The 9,760-nt window shown below is 32.9% G+C and overlaps 1 protein-coding gene across 3 annotated transcripts in view; it reads right to left on the reverse strand.

The window, feature by feature from the left end:
• The window catches only part of LOC119837128 (KH domain-containing, RNA-binding, signal transduction-associated protein 2-like), a 95,551-nt gene extending 88,754 nt beyond the window's left edge, over positions 1-6,797 (reverse strand). For all 3 annotated transcript variants that reach the window (XM_038362639.1, XM_038362638.1, XM_038362637.1), the window contains exon 1: positions 6,663-6,797. The gene's annotated coding sequence lies outside the window, so the exon portion shown is untranslated. The remainder of the gene's footprint in view (positions 1-6,662) is intronic.
• Positions 6,798-9,760: the final 2,963 nt, after the last annotated feature.

The raw sequence follows: 9,760 nt of genomic DNA on the forward strand, positions 1-9,760 counted from the left end.
TTGGTCACGGCATCACGCGTGAATGGCTGGACCGATTTCACTAATTCTTTTTTTGTTGTATTTGTTATTATTAGGAGAGGGTTCTTACGGAAAAAATATTAAGAAAATCTCTCAGAAATATTGAAAAAAGTACATTTAATTTTGCATATTTTAAAAAACGCGAGTAACAAATGTCAATGTCATTCACAGCCATAGATTATATTTATATAAGGAGTTGAAATAGGGAGATGAAAGCGATATAACCGAATACCACGCGGGCGAAGCCGCGAGCGGAAAGCTTGTTTAACATAAAAATGAAAGCTACCACTAATATCGCTATATATGAAGCCGCAGGTACGTTTGGCTGTGGGGCGTTTGATTTATTCACAACACGGCATCCGCTGAAACTTCGTGCGGTTTGATAACCGTGACAAAATATAATTTACATATCCGCAATCTACGACCGTATCGCATAATTGTATGTGAAATACGTTGAAATGTATGCGTACGAGCATTGCCTGAAGTTTCTAATTAATTTTGGTTGATAATAGTTGCTTAAAATAATACTGCTTACAGTATACAGTAGTATCAGTATTCAGTATGCTGATAATGCTGTGTATCTTTTGCTTTGATCATAAGGGCGAAGTTGCCGCTAGTAATATAATCCTACTTCCTATCCTACTAATATTATAAATGCGAAAGTTTGTATGGATATGTATGTGTTTGTTGCTCTTTCACGCAAAAACTATTGAACCGATTGCAATGAAATTTGGTGCGTAGACAGCTGGACAACTGGAATAACATGTAGGCAACTTTTTATCCCTACATTCCTACGGGATATGGATTACGCGTGTGAAATCGCGGGGCGCAGCTAGTATAAATAAAGTATGTAACTCTTCCATATTTACCTACAAAATATTTAATTAGTTAATTACCAGCTAGTGAAGACTATATCTGATAATAATGTAGTAAACTTTATGCTAATCTCAGTCCTACATCAATCTGAAGCGCAAGTGTCCGAGCTAAATTGAGGTTCACAGTTTATTTTTAGACATAGATCACTTTAATCGAAACAAGCTCGCAGAACTAGGTACCCTAAAACGTAATTTATTTTACTCCTTTGTACCATTTCGCAAAAGCTTTTCAACTCAAATCGGAGTGCACATAAAGTGTTTGGAACTGCAAAAACAAGTGAACAAGAACTCTTCTGAAAATAATTAATTTAAATCTGCGAGGCGACATTACAATTGGTCGGTGCTGCCAGACTGAAAATTAATGTTGGTCTGGAATTTTCCCGAATTTGAAGTGAAATTCGAAGGTATGTTTTTGATTTTGATTTATTACAAATTAGCTGCTTATCAAAGCTTTAGGCGTTAGGTTTACCTGAATTCATTAGTATGTTTAAAATTGCATACTAAAATCTATGTCACGAGTATCGTCTGATAAGCGATAGAACACACAGCGTTCCTTTTTATTCATCAATTAATGGGGAGCGACTACAATTAACTTCATTAAAATTCATCATATCTTTAGACTAGCAAATATTCTTAATTTGCTAGTAAAGTTTCTTTTAAAAATAAAATTTGACATCTTAACTATTGACACTGAAAATCAATTTAATTTACTATAATATTATGAATTTCAATTGTTCAATTCTTCATGATTTATTAAGACAAGTATTCGTAATAAACATGGTTAAAAATCATAACTAAACCGCGAAATAGTAATGAGACATTGTTTTGATATTCCTTATACTTTAAAATTCGAACACTCTTGTTGTTAAACGAAATTCTTAATTTATTCAGCACATTACCCGAATACACATAGCATGCAGTTTCGCTAACATGCATCAATAATTTCAAATGGCCTGTATATTTACATAAATCTGTACATATGTAGAAATACAGCAAAAAGTGTCGGAATAGTGCGGACAGGGGCAAAATTTAGCAGCGTCACTACCAGCCAATTACTAAATAGTTTCGACACAAAGATTCACCCTCTTTTATAAGCCGGATGATGCGGCATTCCTATAAATATATCCTTTTATTATGGAATATCGAGCACATGCTAATATATTAATTCCTGCGTATAATGTCTAGCCCTTTTACGATAATATGAGTATGGTAATTAACATGACTTGAAAGACAGTTTATGTTGACCTAGAAGAAGCAAGTATAAACTTTTACTATTTACATCAGCACTTGGGTACATGTACCTAGAGAATCATGTTTACAAATGAAATAATAAGTAATAGGACACAATGAATACATGAATCGTTTATTATAATTTAGGTTACATTTAAGATCATTAATTAGCAAATCAAAGAGACAATGCGAACCGACTTGAAGACTTCACTTTTAAAATAAATGTACAAATGATAATCACAAAGCTATTACGTTGTCTGTATGTATCTTTTTCTTTTGTTTTTCAAGAGAAAGCAATACAAAACACAATATAACATAATAATTGACCAAATTGTGTAAAATCAATTTTTTATGGTCAGTTAATATAGAAAGCAATTAAAATATGACAAATAAATCAACAAACATGCAAACAATAATCAAATTCAAATCCGATCAATTGTTGAATCTGTTTGTAAGATAAAAAGTCGTGTCTTCTATCATGAAAATTGTATGGGTCTATTTAACACAACCCCTCATAATATATTCAGTGTAACATTCAACAACTCCGAGTAAAAATCGACACCGATACTTAGAATTGTAAACTTTTTTTTTTATTAAAGCTTAAAAATATAGCCTACTAGCTTTTGCCGCGGCTTCGCATGCGCGTCAGAGGAGTTTATGAGATGTTATTGTATACATAAATCTTCCTCTATCGAATAAAAACAAGCCATCAAATTGCGAAGTCGCCTTTTGGTTAAAATTTACAGTAAGTGGTGTACCTATATGTATGTGGCTATATGACACATTTTTAATGTTCACAGTTCACAACGGCATAAAAGCCATCTTGCATCCTTAGTATCTCCATAAATATGTAGTGGTCGTTGGCTTATGGTGCACGGAGAAACTTGAATAAGTTTATGTTTGCATCATTTATAAAGTTTCATAAGTTATGTAATAAATCTCAATAAATAAAAACAAAATATAGTTTAAAAAAACTAAAAAACACGCTTTTCGAGCACATCAAACTAAAAACTATAAAATAATTTTTAATATAAGCTGAAAACAATAATGAACGAAAAATACTAATATTGTTGTGAATAATTTTTAATATAAACTGAAAATAATAATGAATGAAAATACTAGTATTGTTGTGAAAAAAGCGTGGGGCGCTTTGTGCCATATTTTTCGTGTACTCGATTGGAGTTATATATCTATCGTACAAATAATTTTTAATATATTCTGAAAACAATAATGAACGAAAACACCTTATTTCTCACTTTAAACATGCAGATTTCATTCAAATTTCGTACACTTATCAAGAACCATCATTCGTCCCATCATCCCATTGCTCAATACACGAAAAATATGGCACAATGCGCCCCACGCTTTTTTCACAACAATACTAGTATTTTTCATTCATTATTATTTTCAGTTTATATTGAAAATTATTCACAACAATATTAGTATTTTTCGTTCATTATTGTTTTCAGCTTATATTAAAAATTATTTTATAGTTTTTAGTTTGATGTTCTCGAAAAGCGTGTTTTTTAGTTTTTTTTAACTATATTTTGTTTTGTAATTTTTAGTTTGACCTGCTTTAAAAGCGTGTTTTTTAGTTTTTTAAAACTATTTTTATTTTTCACTTTTTAGTTCAATTTTTATTTAAGTAAGGCAGTAGGTGCACGAGGCGCTCTCTGTCTTACCAACATTTGGATAGTAGATTCTTTCACTCTCATAGTTATCACAAATCCCAGGACACCAAATCAGAGTTACATGGGAATTACGGTTTTACTGCGGAAAGGGTACCTGAGGAAACGTCCAACCTACACATTTACTGCCCGGAATTTTACTAGAAAAAATACCATCCGGTTTATGTAAGAAACATAAAATAGAAAAAATTTAATTTTTTTTTCCGTCACAGACGAGATTTGAAACTACGTCCACGGAGCCTGTCATTGTACGTCAACTAAGACTGGCGCCTTAGCCCGCTCGGCTAACGAACGAACTAACAGTAACAGAATGTTATAACAGTCATAAGCTGTTAGCCCTTACGTAGAGGATACGTAAGGAAATTGTTAAATCCTGGCGCTCCTGATCAGGATAATGGGATAAACTTACTATATTACTCTATTGGCACCAGTTCTTGATAAGTGTACAAAGTTTGAATGAAATCGGTTCGCGGGAAGTGGGAGAAAAACGGGTGTGAGTTACATACATACATACATACAAACATACAAGTGAAGCTAATAAAAGCGTGTTAAAAATAAATAAATACACAAAATAAAGAAAACAAACAAAATAAAACACTTCCGCCTTTGCAACATTGGTTGCCTTATAGCTTAATAGGAATACCCTATAATTTTCGAAAACATCAATCAATCGTTGTTATATTGTTATGTATAGTGAGATAATAATGTATTATAAAATAAACGCATTGAATTTTTTTTATGTCTTCAATGAATAACATTTTACAATATATACTGTTGAGAAATTATTAAAAATTTGAAAAATTGTCTCGGCCACCCGTGATCCCTGAGCCGAGAGAGAGGCCGAGACGCTAGGCGTTGCTACGGTTTTGGCAAAAAACGCGGGTTCGAATCGCTCCTCGTGATCAAATTTTTTCGATTCTTTCAAAATTTCTCATTTATAAAGCATTTCAATGCTATAAAACTAAAAATTAAACATATAGTGTTGTTATGTTGTTTCGTATACACCTTATTGTTACGCACATAACGGGACAAGATAATTACAATATTATTGAGTTCAGGATGTCATACATATGTAAATCGAGTGATCAAAGCATAAGCGATTTAATAATGGAGATGGTAGGTACATATTCCATTCATACGTTGTTGTCGGGATAATAGCGGCATATTCCATTTTTGAATCTAAAAAAGAAAATTATCCGCCAGAACTTTTAAAATAAAAAAGGATTCTATGGCCAGGACTATATTAGGGCGTTCGAATTATGAAATTTAATTAAAAAAAAAAATAATTTCAGAATAAATGCGTTGAAACAAGCTTAATCTTTAAATTTCTAAGACTAACAATAACACGAATAGTGCTAATGCCTATTTATTTAATGAGTGCCGGTGTTTTAATACAAAAACAATAGGCGTAGCCAGACAAATGTATCATATCCAATATCTTCCCATTGTCTCTGCTGTTATCATAAAAGATTTGGCTATAGCGCTTTTAAAATACTCTATGATCGTATCCAAGGGAACATATCAAACACAATCGTATATTATACAACGTGAATAGAATAATGATATTACAATGAAATTCAAATTACACCTAAAACACGATATTTCCGTGACGCCTTTTGATACAGTGGTAGTAAGAGCGTAGAACTATGGGGGCCTGGATTCGATTCCCGGTGAGAACTAAAAAATGTCTCGATCTTACAGGACGTAGAAATCTGATCACCTACTTGTCCGTAAAATCAATCAGTGAAATAGATTTTCAATGCATGTGCCCCCATATTTCACAATTGGACACGAGAATTCAAATTCATAGATAGTACCTATATCATGAGCCGAAATTATTTTTAGGAAAATTGCAATTATATCATAACGGAGTAATGGAATATTGAGTTAAGTACGTGATTCTATAAAATTTATTTCTCTATTTTCCAAACATTCCGCTTATAAAATGTAAATCCGCCCTAAGTGTTCAAGCGTCATTGATTTTACCCGTGGCATACATTACACATCCAACGGGGAAAGAGTTTTTGATATCGGTCCAGTAGTTTCTCAGATCAGCGCGATCAAACAAACATTTAATAACTTTTACATTATTATAGTATAGATTTAACGAATTATTGTGTCCTAATTTCATAAGACCATTCAATATCATTATTTATCACAAGTAAAGGAAAATCAAGAAAAAAGGACATTGAAGTATTAAATATTGATATATATTTTTCATGACTATTGATGAGTGCTGTATAATATTCAATAATAGGCCATTAATACAACCGTGCATTATCAATAAATATAATATTGAGCCTGAAACATTGTGTTTGAATTCGCCTCAGTTGTACAATAAAATATTATCCCGACATTTCGGGGTCAGCATTTTTTCATATCCTGCCCTTGGAGCTGTTGATCTTACTATTTTATACATTTGAATAACCTGGTTATTATAGAAAAGAATAATGTTTATTTTAGACGGAAAACCACAGATATAAATGTGGGAAGTAGTCAAAACTAATGTGCTTAAATATTAAACACTATACTGACAATATCGTATTTTTAATTTTTTCATATTCTATGCTAAAATGTTTTATAAAAACATGTTTCACTAAATTGTCTAATTTTATTATTCATTTCAAATATCACTTTATTTAAGTCGCTCGTAAGGTTTTATATGAATTGATCACAACAGATACCTACGGCCCTTTCTAACAATAAGCTTTAAAAGTATTATAATCCATATACATCAATTCGTTCAAAAGGAGAAGTCGAAATTCCGAGTCACTTACAAATCCGTTTTAATCAAGATATTCTGCCAAATGTAAAATTAAAACGGTTTTAATAACTGTTGTGCAAAACATACCTCTATTGATGGTTAATTTTTCGAATACAATTCTGAATGCAGATAAATCACTAAAAGCACAATTTTTTCACACTATTACGATATAAAACGCGGGCGTACAATTGACCGATTTTTCAGTGGCACATGCGTTCCGCGCGACGGCCAAACGTGTACTGAACTTTTCAGGGCTTCAGGCTACAACGAGGGAAATGATGGAACACCGGTTCTCTCCAAATTTTCTTATAGAGCGCATGTCTTAATTCGAAACGCGGAAATAGGAGCTTTATAACACTGTAAAATAGGTTAAATTTTGCGTGTACGCTGTTTTCATTAATCCATTGTTAACATATAAATGTTAATGTTGCCACACTTCGACAAATCCAACCCACCTATGGGAATAATTAATGACCGTTTTAATTAACTATTTATGGCGAAAAAGAGAAAGTCATGTACGCCTAAGGAAAGGACTATTAATATCTCGATATATTACGGTAAGCATATACTAGGAAGTGGAAACTGCCCGATGCATTCGTTCCATTTGTTATAAGATACAATGTATGTGAGTAATTTCATTAAAACAGGTCATCATCATCATTATCAACATCAGCCCTTATATGTTCCCACTGCTGGGACGCTGGCCATGTGTTGGCAGATGTCACATGTCGTCGAACTTTTTGATTTTCGGACATGCCGGTTTCCTCACGATGTTTTCCTTCACCGTTTTAAGCAGTGGTGATGTTATCGACATGTGCAGATAAATTGAAAAATAAATTTATTTCCTGCACGCTCGCCCGGTCTTGAACCCCGATTTATCAATTTTGAAGTCCTAGGTTCTCACCAATGAGCCACCACTGCTTTTTTTAAAACATGTATTTTGCGAAAATTTTATGAATTCCATAAATATTATAACAATACCAAATATACATCAGCCAAATATACAATCTACAGCTTGCATTTACGATATCAAATACGTCATCAGAAAATAAAAATTCTGAAGGTAGACAATAATAGCTAATCATTTACTCCTGCAAGTACAGCCAGTATCATATTGGTATTACAATAAAAACACTTGACATTTTTGTTAAAATATAAATATAGATGAAATCTCCATTTAATAAACGTCTTTCGATACTACCGTTCGGTTCGAACATAATTTATAAAGGAATTTAAACAATGAGGGAAGTTCGCTCGTCGCTTCTTCATTAAACTTTTAATCTACCTCACTTGAGTTAGCTTACAGGGTGTAAGTGAACATATAAACTGATTCTAATAGAGTTTATGGACGGATAGAAAAAATATATATATTTGGATGTTAGTGAGTGACGCAAAACAGATGAAGAGATTTGGATCTAATTTGATATAATGGGAGATGGTACCTATTATTATGCCAAAGCTTGGATTAATTTAATTAGATATAGAATGTATTATTTTTTTCATTGGTTGAACATGTCATTTATTTATAATAAAGAAAATGGCGTTTGTTTCCTAAATAATATAATAATAGTAATTCTGTTTAGTCAAATAAATGTTTCTTTCTTTCTTTCTAAATGATTTCGCAAGTGTTTTTCAAAGACAAGGAATTTCAATATTAGCGTGAAATTTTCATTTACATGTGATCCGACTTTAAAAATTAAGGAAAATTTTAATGTGTTTTTGTGTTTGCTACCTCTGAACTATCCACTGAAACCTACTTTCGCATGGTCCAATTTTGTCGGGTTCTTACAATTTGGAGGCAGTATAGTTTCTTGTTAAAAATAATTGTTGTGTCAAAATAAGATATCTAATAACTATCCTCTCAAAACAACATATTATTACGAACAAAATATGGCGGTAATTACCCTTCCAATACAGTTAAATCATGTCTTCTACATAAACAAACATAATATGTGTACAATCAAACTAGTTCTTGGCTCGAAGCACCTGGAGTGTGCCAGATCAATTCACCAGCTCATGGCGCGATTGATATAACACAGGCAATATTAAACTTGAAATTTGTACAAACATCGGCTTAATTAATATTTCATGCACCGGGTATTAATCGTAGTGGGATAGGATTCCGGTAACGACCTTCAAAATCACCTTGTCATCCTATCCTACTACTAATATTATAAATGCGAAAGTTTGTAAGGATGTGTGTGTGTTTGTTGCTCTTTCACACAAATACTACTGAACCGATTGCAATGATATTTGGTACGTAGATAGCTGGACAACTGGAATAACATATAGGCAACTTTTTATCCCAATATTCCTACGGGATACGGACTTACGCGAGTGAAACCGCTGGGCACAGCAAGTAAATAATAATTTAATGTGGGAGTCGAATGCGTTTGGGCCACCTCGCACTGGAAGGAACCACATCTACACAAAAGATTGGCGTGAAATTAGTTGCATGCAAATTTGTGCGGGTATGAATTACTTGACTTACGTTGCTATGTCCTCTAGCTGGGGTAGAGGGCATCCACAGTGCTCGGCCAGCTACTAAAGGAGTACTTTAGTGATTTTCCCTATTTAATTCGCTCCATGTTTCCAATTTCCTTGGCCTTCGCTATGATTGTCCGCCGCGTGTATCATTTGGCAAATAGGAGAGCCGGTGGCCGGTATTCTTCTCCTTACCTTCCATTATGTTCCTTTATTCCTGTCGTTATATTGCTACTTATCCCTTACTCCTTAAAGCGGGTCACACATTTCCAGAGCCCCTACTTCTGCAATAGATAGTTAGTAGTTCTGCATGGGTTCTGTAAAGGCGACTCTTTACCATCAAATGAACCACTGATAAAAGTTCAAACCAGACAGGCAGGTCACACTTAGAAAAAAAAATAGATCAGACAAGCAGCAGCTGTATACATCCTCTTTTAATCTTATACCCATAAGGAACCATAAAGTTTATTTAATGAGGTTATTTTGGCAGAGTACATAATTTTCTTTAACAGTCCTCATATATATCAGTTCAGAAGTTTTGTAAATCATTATCGAGTAAACATATTTTTTAATACTAATTTAGATATTGTTACACCAATATATTTCATTTTCTTTGTTTTCACATTTATTATGAACAACTTGGAAACCTAATTTAATTTAGTCCACAGCTAGTTCAAGTGAAAACTATACACGAAAGTCAT

The sequence above is a fragment of the Zerene cesonia genome, chromosome 26 (assembly GCF_012273895.1).
Source record: "Zerene cesonia ecotype Mississippi chromosome 26, Zerene_cesonia_1.1, whole genome shotgun sequence".
Taxonomy (NCBI): Eukaryota; Metazoa; Arthropoda; class Insecta; order Lepidoptera; family Pieridae; genus Zerene; species Zerene cesonia.